This window comes from Crinia signifera, chromosome 4 (genome assembly GCF_055691185.1).
Source record: "Crinia signifera chromosome 4, ASM5569118v1, whole genome shotgun sequence".
Lineage (NCBI taxonomy): Eukaryota > Metazoa > Chordata > Amphibia > Anura > Myobatrachidae > Crinia > Crinia signifera.
The window spans coordinates 5,238,438-5,251,840 of NC_139220.1; positions in this window are offsets into that span (position 1 = coordinate 5,238,438).

The following is a 13,403-nucleotide window of genomic DNA, read 5'->3' on the forward strand; positions in this document are numbered from 1 at the left end:
GTGTGGCTGGAACACACAGAAACTGATGTCGGTGTCACTTTAGATTAAGATTTCCTTTTAGCAAGTGAGAGAACTGGAGCGGGCAGCGGAGTGGCCCATGAAATATTCAGCGGAATTCATTTAAAGCTGTCTTCTTCCTATTGTTCCTGGCGGCGGGGCGGATTAACCCCTGCCGCTGCCGGGAGCCTGGTTCATAGGGCACCGTGCCCCCCGTGCACCCGCCCAGTCACTGGGATAGATTCAGACAGCGGATAAACTAATATCGGTGGTGGAAATACCATCAGTGCATTGTGTGCTGCTGGGGGGGTTCTCCTATCCCCCCTACTCAAGGGGGGCGCATGTCAGCTCGCCCCTGTTCCCTAGGATCTGAACGGACACAGCCTAGTGAACAGGTCTGAATTAGGCCCTTTATTCCTGTCCCAGGGCTGCCATCAGGGGTTTAACTACGGGTGCTGGAGTCCCGCCCAGAGAGGGGGGTCCACACCTGGCTCCTACTGCTGCCACAATGACAGACTGATGGAGGAGGAAGCAGGCTGTGTGGCCTGCGCTGCGTGACCTCTGACCTTGTCATGCTGTGCAGAGCCGCACTGCCGGGGATGGGAGAAGCCATCTGAGCACCCGCCAAGACGCTGCCGGGCATTAGACTGCGCATTCCGAAGTCCAGGAATTGGAAACTCCAATGTAAACCAACTGAACCTCCGAACATGGCGCACTTTTCGCATTGGTTGATCCCGCCCATACTATGTTGCGCTTTCCAAACTTGCTGCTTCTTCAGGGATTGTAGACCCTGGATTTAGAAGAGGAATTATATCCATAATAAAGCTCCCCCGGTTCTGTAGTGAATATTGTGGCCCCTTCGAAATTCAGAGACCGAAACCATGTTAACCGCGTCAGATTTGCCAAGGGCAACATAGGAAATGTAACCCCCTGATGAGTACAAGTAAATGTAGGAGGAGAGGTCTGCAGCCCAGGACCACAGAACGCGATGTCTGATGGCGGAAGGTTAATGGCGTGTTGTTACTGTTTAATGGATGCGACGCAGGTAACGAAGCTCGTGCTCCGATCTTTGCCAGACTTCACAGTCTGAATCTCGACAGCTCGTTCAGCTGTTAATTTTCTCAAACTTCCCATAGACTCAGATGCATTACAGCCTTCCAGCTTCCCATAGACTCAGATGCATTACAGCCTTCCAGCTTCCCATAGACTCAGATGCATTACAGCCTTCCACCTTCCCATAGACTCAGATGCATTACAGCCTTCCAGCTTCCCATAGACTCAGATGCATTACAGCCTTCCAGCTTCCCATAGACTCAGATGCATTACAGCCTTCCAGCTTCCCATAGACTCAGATGCATTACAGCCTTCCACCTTCCCATAGACTCAGATGCATTACAGCCTTCCAGCTTCCCATAGACTCAGATGCATTACAGCCTTCTAGCTTCCCATAGACTCAGATGCATTACAGCCTTCCAGCTTCACATACTCTCAGATGCATTACAGCCTTCCAGCTTCCCATAGACTCAGATGCATTACAGCCTTCCAGCTTCCCATAGACTCAGATGCATTACAGCCTTCCAGCTTCCCATAGACTCAGATGCATTACAGCCTTCTAGCTTCCCATAGACTCAGATGCATTACAGCCTTCCAGCTTCACATACTCTCAGATGCATTACAGCCTTCCAGCTTCCCATAGACTCAGATGCATTACAGCCTTCCAGCTTCCCATAGACTCAGATGCATTACAGCCTTCCAGCTTCCCATAGACTCAGATGCATTACAGCCTTCCAGCTTCACATACTCTCAGATGCATTACAGCCTTCCAGCTTCCCATAGACTCAGATGCATTACAGCGCTGCCGCGGTTTGTTCCTCATTAGTTTAAGACTTTGTAAAAGTTTCATTCGTTCACTTTAGTCTGGGCCAGGAGACGTTTTGGATAACAATGAGACGGATGGAGCTTCAGCTCCAGGCCACCCCAATTAATAATAGGCCCACATGAGGCTGACAGCTTTGACAGGGAAAAAACTTTTTCCTGCCAGATACTGCCAGCGGCCGTCCCTTCTCCCATGCCTCTGGCTCCAGCACTCCGAGTCTCACCTGAGAGCAGTTGAAGAGCCGTGCAGGCAATGTGGAGGCCGCCCGTATTATCAGAAATCTCCTGGGTCCTGAGGATCCTTCTCCTCCTGGAAACAGGACCGGAGATCCTTCTCCTCCAGGGGCCAGTACCGGAGAGCCTTCTCCTCCAGGAACCAGTACCGGAGATCCTTCTCCTCCAGGAACCAGGACAGGAGATCCTTCTCCTCCAGGGACCAGTACCGGAGAGCCTTCTCCTCCAGGAATCAGTACTGGAGATCCTTCTCCTCCAGGAAGCAGGACAGGAGATCCTTCTCCAAGTACCAGTACCGGAGAGCCTTCTCCAGGAACCAGTACCGGAGATCCTTCTTCTCCAGGAACCAGGACCGGAGATCCTTCTCCTCCAGGTACCAGTATAGGAGATCCTTCTCCAGGTACCAATACCGGAGAGCCTTCTCCTCCAGGGACCAGTACCGGAGAGCCTTCTCCTCCAGGAACCAGTACCGGAGATCCTTCTCCTCCAGGAACCAGGACAGGAGATCCTTCTCCAGGTACCAGTACCGGAGAGCCTTCTCCTCCAGGAACCAGTACCGGAGATCCTTCTTCTCCAGGAACCAGGACCGGAGATCCTTCTCCTGGAACCAGGACCGGAGATCCTTCTCCTCCAGGTACCAGTACCGGAGAGTCTTCTCCTCCAGGAACCAGTACCGGAGATCCTTCTCCAGAAACCGGGACCGGAGATCCTTCTCCTTCAGGTACCAGGACCGAAGATCCTTCTCCTCCAGGTACCAGTACCGGAGAGCCTTCTCCTCCAGGAACCAGTACCGGAGATCTTTCTCCTCCAGGAACCAGGACCAGAGATCCTTCTCCTCCAGGTACCAGTACCGGAGAGCCTTTTCCTCCAGGAACCAGTACCGGAGATCCTTCTCCTCCAGGAACCAGGACCGGAGATCCTTCTCCTCCAGGTACCAGTATAGGAGATCCTTTTCCAGGTTCCAGTTTTGGAGATCCTTCTCCAGAAACCGGGACCAGAGATCCTTCTCCTCCAGGTACCAGGACCGGAGATCCTTCTCCTCCAGGTACCAGTACCGGAGAGCCTTCTCCTCCAGGAACCAGGACCGGAGATCCTTCTCCTCCAGGAACCAGGACCGGAGATCCTTCTCCTCCAGGTACCAGTACCGGAGAGCCTTTTCCTCCAGGAACCAGTACCGGAGATCCTTCTCCTCCAGGAACCAGGACCGGAGATCCTTCTCCTCCAGGTACCAGTATAGGAGATCCTTCTCCAGGTACTAGTACCGGAGATCCTTCTCCTCCAGGGACCAGTACTGGAGATCCTTCTCCTCCAGGAACCAGGACAGGAGATCCTTCTCCAGGTACCAGTACCGGAGAGCCTTCTCCTCCAGGAACCAGTACCGGAGATCCTTCTTCTCCAGGAACCAGGACCGGAGATCCTTCTCCTCCAGGTACCAGTACCGGAGAGCCTTCTCCTCCAGGAACCAGTACCGGAGATCCTTCTTCTCCAGGAACCAGGACCGGAGATCCTTCTCCTCCAGGTACCAGTATAGGAGATCCTTCTCCAGGTACCAATACCGGAGAGCCTTCTCCTCCAGGGACCAGTACCGGAGAGCCTTCTCCTCCAGGAACCAGTACCGGAGATCCTTCTCCTCCAGGAACCAGGACAGGAGATCCTTCTCCAGGTACCAGTACCGGAGAGCCTTCTCCTCCAGGAACCAGTACCGGAGATCCTTCTTCTCCAGGAACCAGGACCGGAGATCCTTCTCCTGGAACCAGGACCGAAGATCCTTCTCCTCCAGGTACCAGTACCGGAGAGTCTTCTCCTCCAGGAACCAGTACCGGAGATCCTTCTCCAGAAACCGGGACCGGAGATCCTTCTCCTTCAGGTACCAGGACCGAAGATCCTTCTCCTCCAGGTACCAGTACCGGAGAGCCTTCTCCTCCAGGAACCAGTACCGGAGATCTTTCTCCTCCAGGAACCAGGACCAGAGATCCTTCTCCTCCAGGTACCAGTACCGGAGAGCCTTTTCCTCCAGGAACCAGTACCGGAGATCCTTCTCCTCCAGGAACCAGGACCGGAGATCCTTCTCCTCCAGGTACCAGTATAGGAGATCCTTTTCCAGGTTCCAGTTTTGGAGATCCTTCTCCAGAAACCGGGACCAGAGATCCTTCTCCTCCAGGTACCAGGACCGGAGATCCTTCTCCTCCAGGTACCAGTACCGGAGAGCCTTCTCCTCCAGGAACCAGGACCGGAGATCCTTCTCCTCCAGGAACCAGGACCGGAGATCCTTCTCCTCCAGGTACCAGTACCGGAGAGCCTTTTCCTCCAGGAACCAGTACCGGAGATCCTTCTCCTCCAGGAACCAGGACCGGAGATCCTTCTCCTCCAGGTACCAGTATAGGAGATCCTTCTCCAGGTACTAGTACCGGAGATCCTTCTCCTCCAGGGACCAGTACTGGAGATCCTTCTCCTCCAGGAACCAGGACAGGAGATCCTTCTCCAGGTACCAGTACCGGAGAGCCTTCTCCTCCAGGAACCAGTACCGGAGATCCTTCTTCTCCAGGAACCAGGACCGGAGATCCTTCTCCTCCAGGTACCAGTACCGGAGAGCCTTCTCCTCCAGGAACCAGTACCGGAGAGCCTTCTCCTCCAGGAACCAGTACCGGAGATCTTTCTCCTCCAGGAACCAGGACCAGAGATCCTTCTCCTCCAGGTACCAGTACCGGAGAGCCTTTTCCTCCAGGAACCAGTACCGGAGATCCTTCTCCTCCTGGAACTAGGACCAGAGATCCTTCTCCTCCAGGTACCAGTATAGGAGATCCTTCTCCAGGTACCAGTATCGGAGATCCTTCTCCTCCAGGTACCATTACTGAAGATCCTTCTCCTCCAGGTACCAGTATCGGAGATCCTTCTCCAGGTACCAGTACCGGAGATCCTTCTTCTCCAGGTACCAGTATCAGAGATCCTTCTCCAGGTACCAGTACCGGAGATCCTTCTCCTCCAGGAACCAGTACCGGAGATCCTTCTCCTCCATGTAACAGTACCAGAGCTCCTTCTCCTCAAGGAACCCAACACTTGAGGATTTCTACGCGCTTTCCCCCTATATTTTGTTCCTGTTGGTGCTGCACTATCAACTTCAATGCTACGAAGAGCTCACTATGCATTATCCTTAGTAATATCATTATTAGCATTGCACATTTATATGGCATCAGAAAGTTCTGCACCATAGTTTGGAGAAAGGGAACAAAGTGTAAAAATATCACAGAGGAAAATAACTCATCACTCTGGACATAGCATAACAGGACAAACTACAGACGCAACATGAGATACACAATAACACAAGGTCATTAGGGTGGAAGAGGACAAGAAGACAGGAGGAAAAGGACCCTGCTCATAAAATCTTACAATCTGGCCGGCAAGGCACCTATGTCACCTGAACCATGATAACCATCGCCATCACCACCGCGTTTCACCAGTTGCAAGGTGTGGACGTTCTAGGGCTGATGTGCCGGAGACAGAATTTGACTTGTTTCCTGTTTATGTGCGCAGAACGACAGTGGGACGCGTGTTCTGTTCTGCCATTGTTCCCTGTAGACTTAGCAGCAATGGTAACAAGTAATTATACTGATTGTTCAGAAATAATCAGTGACATGAGGAATTATTTTAAGAAAATGGGAAGAGCCGCGGCTAATGATGCATCAGACATCATCCTGGATGGGGGACAGTGATGCAGGTGTATCTCCCCAGTCCTGTCACAGCATCACGCTCGGCTGTCACCCGGGGGGGTGTCACACCTGCAGACAATGAGCGGAAACGCAGAACTCTCTCCCCGAGTCGCCTGGTATTGTCTACATCAGGGATGTCACCGTATAATTGTGTATTACTGAATACAGAATTGTCATTGTTATATAAAGGGCCGAAACGTATTATCCAGAAACTCATTCTCCAGAAAGTTCCAGAAACTAGAAAGGACAATGAAGCCTCCAACAGTCACCATGGACGCCTCATGAGAACGCTGGCGGGCCGATGCCTGACGACAGCGCCCGCCCCCTTTTCTGCCGTCTCCGGCTGAAATATCAGTTTTCACCGACTTATTTCCGAAGAGAGAAATCTCTCCTGATTGGCTGCATGTACACATCCCCTCGGCGCTGACCTGTGTCCTAGGATGCGAGTATTCGCAGCTTAGCGGACAGATCTGAATCAGACCCAGGGTTTGTGTTGACCTGTCACTTTCTGATAACCCTGACAGTGATTTATGTTTGGAATGAATCCCGTCGGCTCCCTTGTACCAGACACATGGACGGTTATCACCCGCTGAGAAGCGCTCATCGCCGTCAGGGCGTAAAACGCGCTTTATCCGGCACATAGTGAGGAATCATCGGCATTTATGAAATATCTTTTGGATTTCTCCTGTGAAGTCTTTTCCCTCCTTAATTAAAGCAATTTGGATTTTACGGCGTGCCTTAATGACACCATTAGACTGGCAGAGCTATGACTGCAGCTCGCACCAGCATTTAGTCATTGACCTTCTGGGCCGTTGAGTTGTGTCCCGGAATCCGCTCCGGAGACTAGGAACAGACGTTAACGTGGGCTCCGTGCTCCCTGGGCCAACGTGTTAATGTCTTACGGGCTGTGAGAGTTCAGCTGCCCTTCTGTTCCCATTTTCCTTAATAGTCAAGTGATAAAGCAGAATCAGCAATCTGACGCCGCGCTGCCCATCTGCCCGCCTCGCCCCAGCAGGACAGCTCTGTCTGCCAGGGGCCTGAGTACTGAGGCAAAGTCAAGGAAGTGAGGACTGACGGGCAAATGCAGGAATCCTTATACAAAGTGACAGGAATCAGGGTCATTATTTTATCACATATATCCTTATATCTGGAGAGCGGTGATGTCATTGATGGCCATATTCAGACATATACAAAAACCAGATTTTTCTGTGGTAGTGCGATTACCGCCAGTCTCTGCAGCGATAGAACGGTGACTCCGCGAGGATCTTGGTTGCAGACCGGGTTATTTGCAAAGTTATGAGAGGCTGGAAGCATTAGAGGGAGATAACGGGGGAGTGGCGGCAAAGATACAGGAGTGCCGCAAAAATTTTTAGGGGCCCGTTTTCAGGCTGCGGCTGCATTCTTGCGTGCAGCTGCAATGTCTCCGCCATCTTGCTTTCTGTGACTATTCTGTGCAGCCATAGGATGGGGTATTTAATCCCCGGTCACGACTGTCAGGACATCGCTACAGTTGTGACCCTCGCCCGTTCTCGGCCCGCTCGACTGATATTCGGCAGGCGGAATTCAATGTCCCGTCTGGCGAACGACTAAAGGGGGTATGGCCATGAGCAAAGCATCCGTGGATCATCGAGATATGGCCGTGATCTCTGCAAATCCACGGCCGTTCTCGGCAAAGCGGGCCCGACTGCTTTTAAAGTCGGGCACAGGCCAGCCCAGCAATACCACCCCCTGGCATCAGATTGGTGTAAAATTAAAGTGATAGTGCGGGGATATAAGGGAAATTCTATGTGATAAGACTTACATACGTAAGAGGTAATAATAAAATGTGAAGGGTGCTACATATATACTAAACAAACTAATAGGGGTTACATGTAGGGGTACAGTGTTGGCAGGGGTATAGTGGTTAGGTTACATGTAACATACTTCCCAACATGACCCTCTCCAGGAGGACACAATGCTCTGTTCCTGGACTTTCCTCTTAATGTATGATTACCAGTGACGTGCGGTGAGGTTAGTGGATGGTGAGGCACTAGCTTGGTGGAGCCAGCGCCGACAAGCTCTGTTGGGAGCACCGGGTCTGCGTTGCTTCTGCGCTGACAGGCAAGTGCGGGAGCAACCGCCTGCATAAGCATCTCCTACCCTGACCCAGCTCTCCCAGCAGACCCTGTCAGTGCTGGCTCCACCAAGCCGCCACGGAGTCTGCCCATTGTTCTACCAACCCTGCTGATGGGGGCACTGGGCTGTTGGTGGGGGATGGTTAGATGGGGGCTCTGGCCTGGGGATGGCTAGTTAGATAGGTGGGCACTGGGCTGGGGTCGGGGATGGCTGGTTAGATAGTGGGGCACTGGGCTAGAGAATGGGATAGCTGGTTAGATAGTGGGGCACTGGGCTAGGGAAGGGGATAGCTGGTTAGATAGGGGGCACTGGGCTAGGGAAGGGGATAGCTGGTTAGATAGGGGGCACTGGGCTAGGGAAGGGGATAGCTGGTTAGATAGGGGGCACTGGGCTAGGGAAGGGGATAGCTGGTTAGATAGGGGGCACTCGGCTAGGGAAGGGGATAGCTGGTTAGATAGTGGGCACTGGGCTGGGGAAGGGGATAGCTGGTTAGATAGTGGGGCACTGGGCAAGGGAAGGGGATAGCTGGTTAGATAGTGGGGCACTGGGCAAGGGAAGGGGATAGCTGGTTAGATAGTGGGCACTGGGCTAGAGAATGGGATAGCTGGTTAGATAGTGGGCACTGGGCTGGGGAAGGGGATAGCTTGTTAGATAGTGGGGCACTGGGCTAGGGAAGGGGATAGCTGGTTAGATAGTTGGACACTGGGCAAGGGAAGGGGATAGCTGGTTAGATAGTGGGACACTGGGCTAGGGAAGGGGATAGCTGGTTAGATAGTGGGCACTGGGCTGGGGAAGGGGATAGCTGGTTAGATAGTGGGGCACTGGGCAAGGGAAGGGGATAGCTGGTTAGATAGTGGGGCACTGGGCTAGGGAAGGGGATAGCTGGTTAGATAGTGGGACACTGGGCAAGGGAAGGGGATAGCTGGTTAGATAGTGGGACACTGGGCTGGGAAGGGGATAGCTGGTTAGATAGGGGGCACTGGGCTAGGGACAGGGATGGCTGGTTAGATAGGGGGCACTGGGCTGGGGACAGGGATGGCTGGTTAGATAGAGGGACACTGGGCTAGGGAATAGGATAGCTGGTTAGATAGGGGGCACTGGGCTGGGGACAGGGATGGCTGGTTAGATAAGGGGCACTGGGCTGGGGAAGGGGATAGCTGGTTAGATAGTGGGCACTGGGCTAGGGAAGGGGATAGCTGGTTAGATAGGGGGCACTAGGCTGGGGAAGGGGATAGCTGGTTAGATACTGGCACTAGGCTGGGGAAGGGGATAGATGGTTAGATAGTGGGCACTGGGCTGGGAAGGGGATAGCTGGTTAGATAGTGGGCAATGGGCTGGGGATGGGGATGGCTGGTTAGATAGTGGGGCACTGGGCTAGGGAAGGGGGATGGCTTGTTAGATAGGGGGGCACTGGCCTGGGGATGGGGGTTGGGGAATAGAAGCACTCACCTGGGGAATGGGGATTGCACTTCCTCAGCTCCAGCTGCGCTGCTGAGCAGTGCTGGCTTCAGACAAGGAGGGAGCCTTCAAGCCCCGCTGATCTCATCAGAAATGGAGCCTGGGCTGGGACCAGGCGGGAGCCGCTGGTGTCAGTCAGCGCTTGGGACGGCGCTGGGGGGGCAGACAACCTTTTATCCCCCGCTGGACTAACGCTCAGCTCTGGAGCTGGGACCAGCGCCGGGGGAGAGGGGGAGCGGGAGCCGCTGCTGTCAGTCAGCGCTTGCGCTGGGGGGCAGACAACCTTTTATCACCCCCGCTGGACTAACGCTCAGCTCTGGAGCTGGGACCAGCACCGGGGGAGAGGGGGAGCGGGAGCCGCTGCTGTCAGTCAGCGCTTGCGCTGGGGGGCAGACAACCTTTTATCCCCCGCTGGACTAACGCTCAGCTCTGGAGCTGGGACCAGCGCCGGGGGAGAGGGGGAGCGGGAGCCGCTGCTGTCAGTCAGCGCTTGCGCTGGGGGGCAGACAACCTTTTATCACCCCCGCTGGACTAACGCTCAGCTCTGGAGCTGGGACCAGCACCCGGGGAGAGGGGGAGCGGGAGCCGCTGGTGTCGCACGGACGGACATGACAGACAACGATACCTATAGAAGTGCCTCAGTGACAGTCAGGGACATGCTTTCTGTTTCTGGCTATATGAAAGCACGCCCCTGTCACTGAGGCAGCGCAACTGTGCCCAATCACATCTGCCTCAGTGACAGGGGCGTGCTTTCATATAGCCAGAAACAGAAAGCATGTCCCTGACTGTCACTGAGGCACCGCTATAGGTGCCGCCTGTAATGCTTTTTCTAATGGGCATTGACAGCGTGCTAGTTGGCCCCGCCCCCCACCCGCCCCATAGTTCAGAAACTTTACCATTAACAACCCGAGGCACCGCTCTTAATGCCTCCGTAACCCATAAGAAAAAAAAAAAGGGGGTAAAATGATTATAATAATATAAAGCATATAGTTATGACACATAATATGTGTCATAAGTATTTTATTTGTATTATTTGATCAATTATTAATGACAGGGGAGGCACTGCCTCCCCTGCCTCCCCTGACTGCACGTCCCTGATGATTACCAGCACCTGTGTTGAACAGGTAAATTTCTCAGAATGGTGTTCAACACAGGTGATGGTAATCATACAGTAAGAGGGAAGTGCAGGAGCAGAGCAATGTGTCCTCCTGGAGAGGGTCATGTTGGCATGTAGACATTTTTAGCGGATATTTTGAGGATCTCTTACAGCAGCATTCACATTCAAAGGGTTAATAGCGGGGTACAGTGTTAGCAGATGAAAGCACAGGGGGCGGGGGGGGGCACACAATGATGCCATGGGGCCCAGTGGCTGCAAGGTGAGAAGACGGCGTTTGGGTGCGGACCTCTGTCCCCGGCTATTGTGCCCTGTAGGGGATAAGGAGGTGTATATAGCTGCTGCAGTTCCCTTGCTGATAATATGACGCTGTAACCTGAATTATTCCTGTTTGCGGTGCGATTAGTTGGGAGTCTGCACTTTAGCGTAATGGGAAGACTCGCGGTTATTCTGGGGCGGATTATACACTCATTACCCCCGGTATTTGTGCTGATAAATCCGAGCAAATATCCTGAAATGTGAAATACATTGTGCATCTGCTATTTCCGGATAAATTCCTGCATGACAAAGTCTTTACCACCAGCTGGAATTGCCGCTCTGAGTGGTACACAGGGGGCCTAGCAGTGTGTACTTATTCAAGGCCGAAATAGCCCGCGTCGCCATGGTTACCTCGCAACGCTTCGGGTCTTGAATTAGTACTTGAGAAACCGCCTTATGTCAGTTGTTCTAACTTGCCGTACATTATCTACATGACAAATAACAACACAATGTCACCAGCTGAATGATGCATTGTGTATTGTTTGCGCACGCTGCGCTCTCACATCCACGCCGGCGCTTTTGTTGACGATAATGAAAAGAAAACATAGATTAGTAAAATCTTGCTCAGCCGCCGAGTTTTACAGCAGAAGTTTTTCAGATAATAATTCTTCACCAACTTTACTGCGGGTAAAGTGTCGCAGCGCGGCTCCTGATTGGCTGATCGGTTTCTCCAACTTTATCCAAGCTTCTGTGGATTTATCTGATGATGCTGGTGACTAACCTGAGGTAGAAGATCGAGCTATAATAGTGCCACCACGTTCTACACCACTGGTTCTCAAACTCGGTCCTCAGGACCCCACACAGTTCACGTTTTCCAGGTCACCCGACAGGCGCACTCATTGCTCACTGACACATTTTAAAAGATCCACAGGTGGAGCTAATTACTTCACTTGTGATTCTGTGAGGAGACCTGGAAAACATGCACTGTGCGGGGTCCTGAGGACGAGTTTGAGTACCTGTGTTCTAGACCATGAGTCCCATTGGCTGCTGGACTATTATCAGTTTTAGAAGCTTTAGCTACACCTTAAAATGTGGATATATGATATAACAAAATCAACATGTCGACCAAAGGGTTGGGGGTAACATTATGGGGGTTATTCTGGTCCGCTTGCACGGGCCGCTCGTTTGCACAGGGGTGGATGTTGAGTGTATGCGCTTGTGCGGCCGCACTCCTGCGCATGTTCATACGCCGGGTACATACTGTTGGCCAGGTGCACGCACCCAAGACAGCGGATGGGGGCGAATAATGGCACCCATAGGAACACTCAGCATTTCATATGTGTTCCCATGGAAATCGCCCTTTGACGTGGGTGCCGGGGGGCGGGCAGATGACATCACCGGAGGTCAGCTGCCCACCAACTTCCTGCCGAAAGGTCACACATACTGAGAGTAACCTTAGATGTGCGCCCAGCGGATGATGCGGGTGTTCCCCCACAGCCTGCGAATACATGTTTATGTTAAACATCCATTTTCAGCCCCTGTGAATGTATTCGGCATGCGATGGGGGGCAGGAGCACCGGCATTCGGTAGGCGGCGTCTGGTGGACTCGTAAGGCTGCGCTATATAAGAAATGGTGGTACTTGTTTCCTAGCACGGCGCCCAAGATTTCTATCTTATGCCATCGCATGCCATATAGCTGCATACAATGCATGCGATGCGATGCAATACGATTTGTAATTGTATAAGCACCCTCATGGGTGCTTACAATGTTAAATGCACCCCCATGCCACCCCCACTATCAATGCGAACCCGAAGCGTGGCGAGAGCAGCGAGCCCGCGAGGGGCGGCGGTACGCGTCTTCTGACCTTTTCATACCCCCACTATCCACGTCGGGGTGAAGTTGATTTTAGATAGTGTGGAGAGCGCAGCGAGCCCGAGGCGTGGCGAGCGCAGCGAACCCCGCGAGGGGCCGCGTATTACTTCACATGTATTCCGCGTCCCCATGCGGGGCTCGCTGCGCTCGCCACGCTTCGGGCTCAGTGGCTCGCTGTGCTCGCCACACTATCTAAAACCAACTCCACGCCGACGTGGATAGTGAGGGTATAAAAAGGAGGACGCGTACCGCCGCCCCGCGCCTGCTCGCAGCGCTTGCCACGCTTCGGGTTGGCATTGATAGTGGGGGGGGGGCATTTAACATTGTAAGAACCCATCAGGGTGGTTGTTCAATAAAAAATCTTATACCATCGCATTGTATGCCATTGTATGTATTGTACAACGTGGCGTCGCATCGCATACCATATTTAGTCTTATGGTATACCATGCGATGGGCGCCGTGCTACGAAACAAGTACCATAACTGTTAATAAATAAATAAATAATTGCCGGTGAAGGGGGCAAGTTGGCATTGCCAGCCCCCCACCCTTTGCATGGTTGATTTGCACCCCCATTTGCTGAAAAGTGCGCACTATTCTCGCCAGTGTAAAGTCTGCCGGGTGTCATGAGAACTCGCTGGGCTAACAAGTCACCGGCATTTGAATTCCCCCCTTAAAGGCGTTTGCAGAATAAGCAGCAAAGTTTATATAGCAACTGTTTCCTGACTTATGGAGGCGCGGAATAATGTGACAGATGGTCTGTTCAGCGTGTGAG